Raw genomic sequence first — 15,000 nt, forward strand, 5'->3', positions numbered from 1 at the left:
AGCAGTTTCACTGCTCCACAGTAGCCACATATCCCACTAGTCCAATATTTAGAAATTAATCTCGATGTCCCATCAAAACTTTGAGGCGTTTAGGATGAATCCATAGATAAAAGCCCACACACCATGAGAGGGTCTGATACTGTGAACACAGATCTCTCTTTAGAAACCAGAAAGCATCTTGGTAACACTTTATTTGGACGGTCCGCTTTTCGAAACGCAGACTGTCATCAACCTGTCAGTCAACCGTCATGAACCAGCTGATCAAATGGTTCTCAACATTTATAGAAAAGATTTTTATCTCTCTTTCAACAAATATGTCAACAGACTACACACTCTCTATAAACTAATAGTGAAAGAAAGGTTACCCGGAGGAAACCCACGCAGACACAGGGAGAACACACCACACTCCTCACAGACAGTCACCCAGAGGAAACCCACGCAGACACAGGGAGAACACACCACACTCCTCATAGACAGTCACCCGGAGGAAACCCACGCAGACACAGGGAGAACACACCACACTCCTCACAGACAGTCATGCGGAGGAAACCCACGCAGACACAGGGAGAACACACCACGCTCCTCACAGACAGTCACCCGGAGGAAACCCACGCAGACACAGAGAACACACCACGCTCCTCACAGACAGTCACCCGGAGGAAACCCACGCAGACACAGGGAGAACACACCACGCTCCTCACAGACAGTCACCCGGAGGAAACCCACACAGACACAGAGAGAACACACCACATCTCTCATAGTCGGTCACCTTGAGGAAACCCACGCAGACATAGGGAGAACACACCACACTCCTCACAGACAGTCACCCGGAGGAAACCCACGCAGACACAGAGAGAACACACCACACTCCTCATAGACAGTCACCTGGAGGAAACCCACGCAGACACAGGGAGAACAGACCACACTCCTCACAGACAGTCACCCGGAGGAAACCCACGCAGACACAGGGAGAACACACCACACTCCTCACAGACAGTCACCCGGAGGAAACCCACGCAGACACAGGGAGAACACACCACACTCCTCACAGACAGTCACCCGGAGGAAACCCACGCAGACACAGAGAGAACACACCACACTCCTCATAGACAGTCACCTGGAGGAAACCCACGCAGACACAGGGAGAACACACCACGCTCCTCACAGACAGTCACCCGGAGGAAACCCACGCAGACACAGAGAGAACACACCACACTCCTCATAGACAGTCACCCGGAGGAAACCCACGCAGACACAGGGAGAACACACCACGCTCCTCACAGACAGTCACCCGGAGGAAACCCACACAGACACAGAGAGAACACACCACACCTCTCATAGACAGTCACCTGGAGTAAACCCACGCAGACACAGGGAGAACACACCACACTCCTCACAGACAGTCACCCCGAGGAAACCCACGCAGACACAGAGAACACACCACGCTCCTCACAGACAGTCACCCGGAGGAAACCCACGCAGAAACAGGGAGAACACACCACACTCCTCACAGACAGTCACCCGGAGGAAACCCACGCAGACACAGGGAGAACACACCACACTCCTCACAGACAGTCACCCGGAGGAAACCCACGCAGACACAGGGAGAACACACCACGCTCCTCACAGACAGTCACCCGGAGGAAACCCACGCAGACACAGGGAGAACACACCACACTCCTCACAGACAGTCACCCGGAGGAAACCCACGCAGACACAGGGAGAACACACCACGCTCCTCACAGACAGTCACATGGAGGAAACCCACGCAGACACAGGGAGAACACACCACACTCCTCACAGACAGTCACCCGGAGGAAACCCACGCAGACACAGAGAGAACACACCACACTCCTCATAGACAGTCACCCGGAGGAAACCCACGCAGACACAGGGAGAACACACCACACTCCTCACAGACAGTCACCCGGAGGAAACCCACGCAGACAAAGAGAACACACCACGCTCCTCACAGACAGTCACCCGGAGGAAACCCACGCAGACACAGGGAGAACACACCACGCTCCTCACAGACAGTCACCCGGAGGAAACCCACACAGACACAGAGAGAACACACCACACTTCTCATAGACAGTCACCTGGAGGAAACCCACGCAGACACAGGGAGAACACACCACGCTCCTCACAGACAGTCACCCTGAGGAAACCCACGCAGACACAGAGAGAACACACCACACTCCTCATAGACAGTCACCCGGAGGAAACCCACGCAGACACAGGGAGAACACACCACGCTCCTCACAGACAGTCACCTGAAGGAAACCCACGCAGACACAGGGAGAACACACCACACTCCTCACAGACAGTCACCCGGAGGAAACCCACGCAGACACAGAGAGAACACACCACACTCCTCATAGACAGTCACCCGGAGGAAACCCACGCAGACACAGGGAGAACACACCACACTCCTCACAGACAGTCACCCGGAGGAAACCCACGCAGACACAGAGAACTTACCACGCTCCTCACAGACAGTCACCCGGAGGAAACCCACGCAGACACAGGGAGAACACACCACGCTCCTCACAGACAGTCACCCGGAGGAAACCCACACAGACACAGAGAGAACACACCACACCTCTCATAGACAGTCACCTGGAGGAAACCCACGCAGACACAGGGAGAACACACCACGCTCCTCACAGACAGTCACCCGGAGGAAACCCACACAGACACAGAGAGAACACACCACACCTCTCATAGACAGTCACCTGGAGGAAACCCACGCAGACACAGGGAGACACACCACACTCCTCACAGACAGTCACCCGGAGGAAACCCACGCAGACACAGGGAGAACACACCACACTCCTCACAGACAGTCACCCGGAGGAAACCCACACAGACACAGGGAGAACACACCACACTCCTCACAGACAGTCACCTGGAGGAAACCCACGCAGACATAGGGAGAACACACCACACTCCTCACAGACAGTCACCCGGAGGAAACCCACGCAGACACAGAGAGAACACACCACACTCCTCATAGACAGTCACCCGGAGGAAACCCACGCAGACACAGGGAGAACACACCACACTCCTCACAGACAGTCATGCGGAGGAAACCCACGCAGACACAGGAAGAACACACCACGCTCCTCACAGACAGTCACCCGGAGGAAACCCACGCAGACACAGGGAGAACACACCACACTCCTCACAGACAGTCACCCGGAGGAAACCCACGCAGACACAGGGAGAACACACCACACTCCTCACAGACAGTCACCCGGAGGAAACCCACGCAGACACAGGGAGAACACACCACGCTCCTCACAGACAGTCACCCGGAGGAAACCCACGCAGACACAGGGAGAACACACCACACTCCTCACAGACAGTCACCCGGAGGAAACCCACGCAGACACAGAGAACACACCACGCTCCTCACAGACAGTCACCCGGAGGAAACCCATGCAGACACAGGGAGAACACACCACGCTCCTCACAGACAGTCACCCGGAGGAAACCCACACAGACACAGAGAGAACACACCACATCTCTCATAGTCGGTCACCTGGAGGAAACCCACGCAGACATAGGGAGAACACACCACACTCCTCACAGACAGTCACCCGGAGGAAACCCACGCAGACACAGAGAGAACACACCACACTCCTCATAGACAGTCACCTGGAGGAAACCCACGCAGACACAGGGAGAACAGACCACACTCCTCACAGACAGTCACCCGGAGGAAACCCACGCAGACACAGGGAGAACACACCACACTCCTCACAGACAGTCACCCGGAGGAAACCCACGCAGACACAGGGAGAACACACCACACTCCTCACAGACAGTCACCCGGAGGAAACCCACGCAGACACAGAGAGAACACACCACACTCCTCATAGACAGTCACCTGGAGGAAACCCACGCAGACACAGGGAGAACACACCACGCTCCTCACAGACAGTCACCCGGAGGAAACCCACGCAGACACAGAGAGAACACACCACACTCCTCATAGACAGTCACCCGGAGGAAACCCACGCAGACACAGGGAGAACACACCACGCTCCTCACAGACAGTCACCCGGAGGAAACCCACACAGACACAGAGAGAACACACCACACCTCTCATAGACAGTCACCTGGAGTAAACCCACGCAGACACAGGGAGAACACACCACACTCCTCACAGACAGTCACCCCGAGGAAACCCACGCAGACACAGAGAACACACCACGCTCCTCACAGACAGTCACCCGGAGGAAACCCACGCAGACACAGGGAGAACACACCACACTCCTCACAGACAGTCACCCGGAGGAAACCCACGCAGACACAGGGAGAACACACCACACTCCTCACAGACAGTCACCCGGAGGAAACCCACGCAGACACAGGGAGAACACACCACGCTCCTCACAGACAGTCACCCGGAGGAAACCCACGCAGACACAGGGAGAACACACCACACTCCTCACAGACAGTCACCCGGAGGAAACCCACGCAGACACAGGGAGAACACACCACGCTCCTCACAGACAGTCACATGGAGGAAACCCACGCAGACACAGGGAGAACACACCACACTCCTCACAGACAGTCACCCGGAGGAAACCCACGCAGACACAGAGAGAACACACCACACTCCTCATAGACAGTCACCCGGAGGAAACCCACGCAGACACAGGGAGAACACACCACACTCCTCACAGACAGTCACCCGGAGGAAACCCACGCAGACAAAGAGAACACACCACGCTCCTCACAGACAGTCACCCGGAGGAAACCCACGCAGACACAGGGAGAACACACCACGCTCCTCACAGACAGTCACCCGGAGGAAACCCACACAGACACAGAGAGAACACACCACACTTCTCATAGACAGTCACCTGGAGGAAACCCACGCAGACACAGGGAGAACACACCACGCTCCTCACAGACAGTCACCTGAAGGAAACCCACGCAGACACAGGGAGAACACACCACACTCCTCACAGACAGTCACCCGGAGGAAACCCACGCAGACACAGAGAGAACACACCACACTCCTCATAGACAGTCACTCGGAGGAAACCCACGCAGACACAGAGAACTTACCACGCTCCTCACAGACAGTCACCCGGAGGAAACCCACGCAGACACAGAGAACTTACCACGCTCCTCACAGACAGTCACCCGGAGGAAACCCACGCAGACACAGGGAGAACACACCACGCTCCTCACAGACAGTCACCCGGAGGAAACCCACACAGACACAGAGAGAACACACCACACCTCTCATAGACAGTCACCTGGAGGAAACCCACGCAGACACAGGGAGAACACACCACGCTCCTCACAGACAGTCACCCGGAGGAAACCCACACAGACACAGAGAGAACACACCACACCTCTCATAGACAGTCACCTGGAGGAAACCCACGCAGACACAGGGAGACACACCACACTCCTCACAGACAGTCACCCGGAGGAAACCCACGCAGACACAGGGAGAACACACCACACTCCTCACAGACAGTCACCCGGAGGAAACCCACACAGACACAGGGAGAACACACCACACTCCTCACAGACAGTCACCTGGAGGAAACCCACGCAGACATAGGGAGAACACACCACACTCCTCACAGACAGTCACCCGGAGGAAACCCACGCAGACACAGAGAGAACACACCACACTCCTCATAGACAGTCACCCGGAGGAAACCCACGCAGACACAGGGAGAACACACCACACTCCTCACAGACAGTCATGCGGAGGAAACCCACGCAGACACAGGAAGAACACACCACGCTCCTCACAGACAGTCACCCGGAGGAAACCCACGCAGACACAGGGAGAACACACCACACTCCTCACAGACAGTCACCCGGAGGAAACCCACGCAGACACAGGGAGAACACACCACACTCCTCACAGACAGTCACCCGGAGGAAACCCACGCAGACACAGGGAGAACACACCACGCTCCTCACAGACAGTCACCCGGAGGAAACCCACGCAGACACAGGGAGAACACACCACACTCCTCACAGACAGTCACCCGGAGGAAACCCACGCAGACACAGAGAACACACCACGCTCCTCACAGACAGTCACCCGGAGGAAACCCACGCAGACACAGGGAGAACACACCACACTCCTCACAGACAGTCACCCGGAGGAAACCCACGCAGACACAGGGAGAACACACCACACTCCTCACAGACAGTCACCCGGAGGAAACCCACGCAGACACAGGGAGAACACACCACGCTCCTCACAGACAGTCACCCGGAGGAAACCCACGCAGACACAGCGAGAACACACCACACTCCTCACAGACAGTCACTCGGAGGAAACCCACGCAGACACAGAGAACACACCACACTCCTCACAGATAGTCACCCGGAGGAAACCCACGCAGACACAGGGAGAGGAGAACACACCACACTCCTCACAGATAGTCACCCGGAGGAAACCCACACAGACACAGAGAGAACACACCACACCTCTCATAGACAGTCACCTGGAGGAAACCCACGCAGACACCGGGAGAACACACCACACTCCTCACAGACAGTCATCTCTTCATAGTTTGTACATAATGTCACACCTTATAATTTCTTGCATATCACCTGACTCCATAGTCAAAATCTACATGTTGTCACTGTCTAAAGAAAACATGTCTCTCCAAATAGTAACTTTACAGGAGAAAGGAAAAAAAAACCTTTGAACTTCCAATGGAGGTCAATGTAAAAAAAACATTTTCCAAGCAAATTTGGAATATTTCTATTGGTTCAGTCGTTATGAAATTTTCACACAGTGTGAAGAACCACTGCTGTGTTTAAATGAAGCAGTAAACAATCCACCAAAATCGAGATGCATATTATTCTTTGGAAAGTGACGACATATGAACTAAACAAGCAAAACAGAAGCCTGGAAGTAGTGCGAGAGAGAAGAGCGTGTAGGAGAGGGGAGGAGTAGAGTACTATATGTTTCAGGGACATCAGAACCTGGTGCAAGTGGATCAGACACAGCAGGGCGTCTCGAGTTATGAAACAGTAGAGGGCGAACAACAAACACTGTGAAGCGACAGATGAGTGAACTGCTAATAAAGTATGCAGAGCAACAGTTGGACTACAGTCTGTAACTCATGGAGAGTTAATGGACACTGGAGAGACAGTGTGTCTGACCTGTTCATCTCTATCTATTACACACAGTTACCTTTTTTATTGCATTGCTTTTACTCAAAGAGACAGAATGACCACCTCCTACCAGGAGCTCTCATGAAGTCCAATTAGAGGTCACTTTCTCTTCTGAGCCAATCATAGCCTGAACCCCACACCCCCTACCGCTTGACTGTGCACACCAGGGGGCTGTCGTTTCCCTGCTGTCTTGACGTGTTGTCTACCTCACTTATTTCTTTTTCATGTTTTAAGGTGGAGCTCCACTCCGGGTGAGTTATTTTATATCTGATTGCTAGCTTCACTGAATGTAGCCAAATCAACTGTTGAGCAGTAAACAACTTAGCATTGAAGTAGCATACGCACAGCTTTGCAGAACCATGCATTTGGCCACGTCCAAAAGAAAAGGGAAAAACCTAAAGCAGTTGAATGGAGGCATTATAGAAGAAATGACTGCAAAGCTGGAAACCCCTGGCAGCTGGACAGCAGGCAGACCAGGAGCCAACTGCAGCACCAGGCGTGCCAGTGCAGATTGGAATTGATGGTAAGACCATGAAAATAGAATTGGATCTGTGAATTAGACTGACAGGCCGAGCTCATTGACTGAAATCTGCGCTCTGAATGATCAACTGTAAAAGACCCTATACTGTATACAGTCATTACATTACACAGCGAGAGGTTAAAAACCAAAAACCATCCACATACCATTAAAATATTCTATATTCTATATAATATATTGGCTATAAAATAAAGCTCTCTTCTCATTTCTACACTCTTCTTACTGTATACGAGCACTTTGCAGGTCTACGATTACAGACTGTAGTCTATCTGCCCCCATTTCAGCCTGTTCTTCAGTGGTAAGGACTGCTGTGACACTGACGTCGTGGTGGTGTGTTAGTGTGTGTTGTGCTGGTGTAGAGTGGATCAGACACATCAGTAGCTGCTGGAGTTTTTAAACCCTGTGTCCACTCTCTGTCCACTCTGTGAGACACTCCTCCCTCGTTGGTCCACCTTGTAGATGTAGAGTCAGAGACAGTAGCTCATCTGTCGCTGCACAGTGTGTGTCGCTCGTTCTCTAGTCCTTCATCAGTGACACAGGACGCTGTCGGCTGGATGTTTTTGGTCGGTGAACTGTTCTCGGTCCAGACACTGAGGGGTTTAAAAACTCTAGCAGCTACTGCTGTGTCTGATCCACTCTACACCAGCGCAACACACACTAACACACCCCCACCACGTCAGTGTCACTGCAGCAGAATGATCCACCACCACATCACACCTGCTCTACTGTATTCCTATGGGGTTCCAGAGCTTTGAAGAACAGGGTAAACAAAGTATGCAGAGTAATGGGTGGACTACAGCCTGTAATTGTTGAACAACAAAGCACTGTGGAAGTGATAAAATTACCATGAGTGTAGAAACAAGGAGGCCGTTTTAACGTTATACTTGAAAACACAATTTAAAAAACAACGATCAATAATTGTCTATAGTTCCTGACCTGAGACCTTTATTATTTTGACTGTGACCGGCTCGGTGCCACCCATTTTGGTTTAAAATGCTGTGGGATACTGCTGCAAATGCATAGATTTCGCATTCTGTTTACCAGTAGACTACATTCAGCATTCAGCCTCATGAGTTGATATCTTCAGGCAAAGTGGAAGCTACATTTCCGAGCTGTGATTTAAAATGTCGCCAGGCTAAAATCTGTAGGCCTAGCTAGACTATGTGATATTCCCTAACTGTATTACAGACTGCCATGCCACTTTCCTTCATTTTACAGCACTAAGAGGTTAGAGATGCTGTATGGGGGAAACATAAAACAATTATTTTGACTCAAGAAGCAAATGGGCACTTCTGCTTTGTCATCAGCAAGTAATGTGAGCTTTGCAAAGGACATAAGAGTCTACATTCGAGTACTTTCCATGGGATCTTGAATTTAGCACTGTGGCGTAATATTGTAGTTAAAGAAATATCTGTAGATTGTCAATGTAAAGTAAAAGCCAGTGTGGGAAGTGTCTCCTCAGGACAGTTTACTGGAAAACAGCAAACACGGAAGCTTTAAGATGAAACTGGGAAGCCAATTTACCATAAAACAAGAAAGTTAGTTGAAGCAGGAGGCTAATTTAAAAGTAACAAAGAAGCTAGCTTGCCACAGACTTTCATTCATTCGTCTTCTGAAAGTGTTTCATCCTGATCAGGGTCATGGTGAGTCCAGCGCTAACCTGCTATCATTGGGTGCAAGGCAAGAACACACCCTGGACAGAGCACCAGTCCTTCACAGGGCATCACACACTCACACCAGTTTCACACAGTTTTCACTGTTTGTTCATTGTTTTTAGATTGTAGGAGGAAACTGGAGCATTTGGAGAAAACCCATGTAGACACAGGGAGAACACACGGCACTCCTCACAGAGAGTGACCTGAAGCAGAGATAAATCCCAGGACCCAAAGGAAATTGGTGGCAGCGCTAGTGTATCGTCCTAACCACGGAAATGTGGAGGCTAGTTTAAGGCTGTGTTCAAAATGACTCCCTATTCACTATTCCTTATATTACTCATTATTTAAGTGCACTATTATAGGGAACTGAATTCAGGAGTGTAGTAAACTATTTCAAAACACTAACTCATGCAAGTTTTTACCAAACAACGCAGTGCATTATGGGTATCTGCTATTCACTAGCGTCAGCTAGTATACATGGGTTGTACGCTAACATTTGCCGTGTTCTTTGGGATTGGGATTTGGGATTGTTTGAGTGTACTGAAAACTCTGCGCTAGTTTTCTGGACACTTAAACAAAATGGCGGAACCCAAAAGTGGTGCAGTATATAGTGAATAGGGCACAGTTTGGGACTCTAGTTAACTCTAGTTAACAGACAATAGGTACGCTAATTTACCACACAAATGAAATGCTAGTAAAGGGACAAAGAAAGGCTAATTTTAAAGGAACAGGGTTTGAAAGAAACAAATACATGTCCGATACATGTCAGTTTACCAAGGAAAAGGGGACGCTAGCTTAACACAAAAAACAAAAAAGCTAGTTAAGGAAACACAAGGACGCTAGTTTAAATGTAACATGGAAATGGGAAAGCTAATTAAAGGAAGGAAACCGTACTAAACCAAAAACAGGAAAGCTAGCTTATTACCACAGAAACATGGGAGTAAGTTTAAGTCAAATAAGAACGCTACAGAAATACAGAAGCTATCTTTACTGAGAATGAGGTGAGCTAGAAACCAGGGAGTTATTTAAGAAAGAGGAATAGAAAATAATTTTGAAAACAAACAGAGAGCTTGGTTTTCTTAGTTGTTATTAAATAACAGTTTAATTTTTCAGTTTTAGTGAGTTGCATATGTTTAGTTTAAGTTTAATATTACCATATTGTTATCGTTTTAAAGCCTGTAAAATAAAGTGCAGTCAGGTTAGCTGCTTTAACAGGGAATGGGGCGAGCTTGTTTATCTGATGGGGGCAATGTATTTAAAGGAGAAGCAGTTATACTGGTTTCACGCGCTGTCACACAGTGTGAACTGAGTAACAAGGACAGACTGAGAAAAGCCTGGACCCCACAGATTGGCTCTGTAAATAACATAAGCAATGCTTCTTTAACCAAAAAAACGAAGCCAAAACAGATGTGCAGCGAGAGAAACAACTCTGCGGTCAACTCATTGGAGCCCCAAAGAGGATATGAGCTGTAATACCAGGGGGGCCTGCAGGTGGCGCTACAATGCAGTGTTTTGGGCACATTTGCGTCCACGAAGAGTGAGCCCTCGGTAAAGGAACATCACAGGGAGGAAACTGGTTCATGTTGAGGTAAAATGGTAATAATATAGGGGAAAATTTTTATTCTGTTTCATATAAATATTAATACTCTGTTTCTCTCTAGTTCTCTCACATCCATCCCTCCATCCGTTTCCCTCTCTCTCACACTATTTCTCTCTCCTCTCTCTTTCTCTCTCTCTCCCCCTTTCTCGCTTACTCTCTCTCTCCCTCTCCCTCTCTCTCCTCTTTCTCACTCACTCTCTCTCACGTTTTCTCTTTCTCTCTCTCTCTCCCCACTTTCTCTCTCTCCCTCCCTCCCCTCTTTCTCTCGCTCTCTCTCCCACTTCTTTCTCTCTCACTCACTCTCTCTCACTCCCTTTATTTCTCTCTCCTCTCTCTCACTTTATTTCTCTCTCTTTCTCTCTCTCTCCCTCTCTCCCCTTTCTCTCTCTCTCTCTCTCTCCCTTCTTTCTCTCTCACTCTCTCGCTCTCACTTTATTTCTATCTCTTTCTCACTTTATTTCTCTCTCTCTCTCACACTCTCACGTTATTTCTCTCTCTCTCTCTCTCTCTCTCTCTCCCCTCTTTCTCTCTCTCTCCCCCCTTCTTTCTCTCTCACTCTCTCGCTCTCACTCACTCTCACTTTATTTCTATCTCTTTCTCACTTTATTTCTCTCTCTCTCTCTCTCTCTCACTCTCAGGTTATTTCTCTCTCTCTCTCTCTTTCTCTCTCCCTCTATCCCCTCTTTCTCTCTCTCCCCCCCCTTCTTTCTCTCTCACTCACTCTCACTTTATTTCTATCTCTTTCTCACTTTATTTCTCTCTCTTTCTCTCTCTCTCTCTCTCTTTCTCTCTCTTCCCTCTCTCTCATTACCCAGCCAGCCCTTCATATTTAGGCCCACATGGTCTAGCTGGTTTCTAGGTGGGCTCTGGGAGGGTGGATATATGAACTATAGTGTGACCCAGCTTTCTATTGCCTTTACATGGGGTCTCCACTTGGGTTGTGTGCAGCCGTCCCTTCACTGACCCTGGAGGGCATTTACATCAGGTGCCAACGTTAATGCCCCCATTTGGACCCACTGCTAGCAGATGATTGGCATATTATCAAAATCCCTTCATCGTTTTCCCCCCAGTTTTCAGCCTCCTGAACCCCACCACTGGACCCCCACCAACTTACCACCCCCCTCCCTGCCCCCTGCCCCCTGCCCCCGCTGTCCACACGGGACCGATGTATTACATAAACACAGCTTCATCGGAGGGAGCTGCAGTTGGAGCTCGAGCGCTCGGCTGCTTCACCCACAGCAGCCCGGGGAGTTTCGGGGAGACATCCCTCTATCCGTCCATCCTTCCATCCTTCCTCACTCTTTTCCTCCTGCTCCTCCTCCTCCTCCCTCCCAGATCCGCAGAGAGAGAGAGAGGGCGCGCGAGCGAGTGAGTGAGTGAGTGAGTGAGAGAGAGAGCGAGAGAGCAAGAGTCCGAGTCTCGCGCTAGAGCTCATACGGTGAAGTGCGTACTCGCGCTCTCTCTCTCTTTCTCGTGCGCGCGTGTGAGTGTGTGTGCATGCGTGTATGTGTGCCTAGCCTACTGTATGTGAGCAGTGAGCGCGCGCGCCGATGGGAGCGAGCGCGAGACCGCCGCCTTCTACACTCGCGCGCACGGCTTAGACTCGCCTGATTCTGCTGCTGTTTGGGATCTTATTTAGTTGCGGCGTTTGATCCTCCTCCTCGCCCTGCTTCCTCGTCCTCTTTCTCCGGGAACGGCGTCCTCGTGGCGTTTGTGGGGGATTCACAGTTTTGCGTGCTTTTCATTTTTGTTTTTCTTCTTCTTCTTCTTTACCGAAGGGACTTTAGGAGGGACGCCGCGAGCGCCGAGGGAGCGAGAGCCGCAGCACAGGTAAGAGCGCGCGCGCGTGAGTAAGTGTGTGTGTGTGTGTGTGTGTATGCGTGTGTATGAGCTCTGCACCATCCGCGCCCATCAGAACCGTGGCTCGCGGTCTCGAGCTCAGAGCGCGGGAGCCGAGACGGTCAGGGGGCTCGTGCTGGAGTGGAGAGGAAGGGGTCTTATTGGCTGTTATTTGCTCGTGTTGGCTTCGCATCCACCACACACACACACACACACCCGGTACCGGACCGGAGGCTCGTGCATGGTGCCATGCCATGACGAGCTCGAGCTATGGGTCTTTACGACAGCAGCGCTCGTGCATATACAAAGTTGTAATGTTGGCAGGCTGTTATGTTGCATGGGATCCGGGGCTTAGTTAAGGGGTGGGTGGGGGTTGGAAGGTGGGGGGGGGGCATTTCGCTGCTTTCCGTGGCACCCTAGGAACCAAAGGGGAGTCTGGCATATGTGTAGCCAGTGCTGGAACAGGGAGCCCCTGGTCAGGAGCTCAGGGCTGGGTCCATCCTCGTTTCTCCCTCCATTCTATTACACTTCGTCTTCAAATCCCCTTCATTCAGATACCCACAGGAGGCTCTACCCAGTTTAGATTTCCAGAGGTGTCATTAAAGCCCTGTATTCACAAGTTCTCTCACCGGCAAAGGTGTTGCTCCCATGAATAAATCACTCCGAGGGCTGTGCCAGCACAGATGACCACATCCAAATCAAGGGCATGGGAGGCTGCTCCGAAAAGCTCCCACTTGTCACGGATATCAGTCGTGTGAATGCAGCCTTGGCCAAAGCCATTAAGCTTTAGAATTGGGACGCTGCTTCCCTGCAGCTGTCCCACGTTTCTGAGCGGCTGCAGTGCAGGAGCCCTGCGCTCTGGAGCTCTTACGACTTCCGAGATACTGTAATCCTGCGTGAGAGTAGGCACCACCTGAATGTAGTAAAGCAGATGCTGCTCTGGCTTTAGAAAAGCTGACAGTGACTGCTCTGAAGCCGTCTCAGATTCTCAGCCAAAGCTATTAGGTTTGGGACTCTGCGTCGCTGCACCTGTCCCGTGTTCCGGAGTGGCTACGGCGCTCTGGATCCGCTGCGGATTCTCATAAACCCTGCTTAGCTGGAACAGTCGAAAGAGTGCCCCTACCTCGGCTGGGTGAGGGTCTCAGCCGCTTATAGGAATTGACTTTTTAAGTGCTTGCTATTGCTGTTGAACTCCATAAAAGCAGACACTCCCACAGCTATGGAAAGTTGTCGCTGATAAGCTCTGAAACTGATCTTCATGGAAGTCCCATGCTCTGTAGAGACTGCAGTGTTCTAGGTGTGCTACCCCGTCGTGGCTAAGTGCTCGGTATCTCGTGCTCTGCTGAGAAGGAGCTTGGAGTCATCTTAGGACTTGTAGTTCACTTGGTTGTCGTAGCATCATTACATCATTACATCTCAGTGCGCCCTGCCCTGGCTGTGACATCTCCCGCCGTTCTGACCCCTGCTTCTCATACCATCATGATTTCTATTCCTGGTAAGGCTCTTGATGTGTTGGTGCCTATCTACAGGACCTGGAGCTATGGGAGCTGTGCTTGCTGGGCTGTCTTTACAGACTGTAGAGGCACTATAAAGACGACTGACTCATGTGCTCTAGTAGTTCTTGACTTCTGGTGCATACTAAAGCACCGCACTGTACTGTATTTGTAGAGGCACATGGTCTAAGAATGGCTCAGGTCTGGTTTGGTTTGTAAGTGGAGGGTTGAAAAGCGAACAGCTGGCGATGATGGGCGTATTCTTCAGTGAACCACGGCTCTCGAGTGTTTCTGATTAGAGCTGGACGCTGGTCTGTGCTAAGTCTTTGGAAATGTATGAATGGAGTGAGCTGATGAAGCATTATGGTTCTCAGTCTGAGTGTGGTTGAGTGTGTGTGTGTGTGTTTGTTCCCTGTGTGTGTGACTCATTTGCCCGGCATTTCACCTGTGAGTAGTATCATCCGCTGTAAAACCAAGCAATGAGGCAGAGGGACAGTAGAACAACTGATGTGCTGCTGTGTGTGTGTGTGTGTGTGTGTGAGAGAGAGAGAGAGAGAGAGAGAGAGAGAGAGAGAGAGAGAGAGAGAGAGAGAGAGAACACAGAAAGTTATAGACATATATCACATTGTGGGGACCTAATCCTGTTTCCACACTCACATTGTGGGGAGTTCTCTTCCTTGTGGGGACCACCAGCTGTACATT

General features: G+C 50.8%; 1 pseudogene; it reads left to right on the forward strand.

Moving 5' to 3' along the window:
- Nucleotides 1–15,000, forward strand: part of LOC136695673 (plexin-A4 pseudogene) — a 77,547-nt pseudogene that overhangs the window by 27,382 nt on the left and 35,165 nt on the right.

The sequence above is a fragment of the Hoplias malabaricus genome, chromosome 4 (assembly GCF_029633855.1).
Source record: "Hoplias malabaricus isolate fHopMal1 chromosome 4, fHopMal1.hap1, whole genome shotgun sequence".
NCBI lineage: Eukaryota > Metazoa > Chordata > Actinopteri > Characiformes > Erythrinidae > Hoplias > Hoplias malabaricus.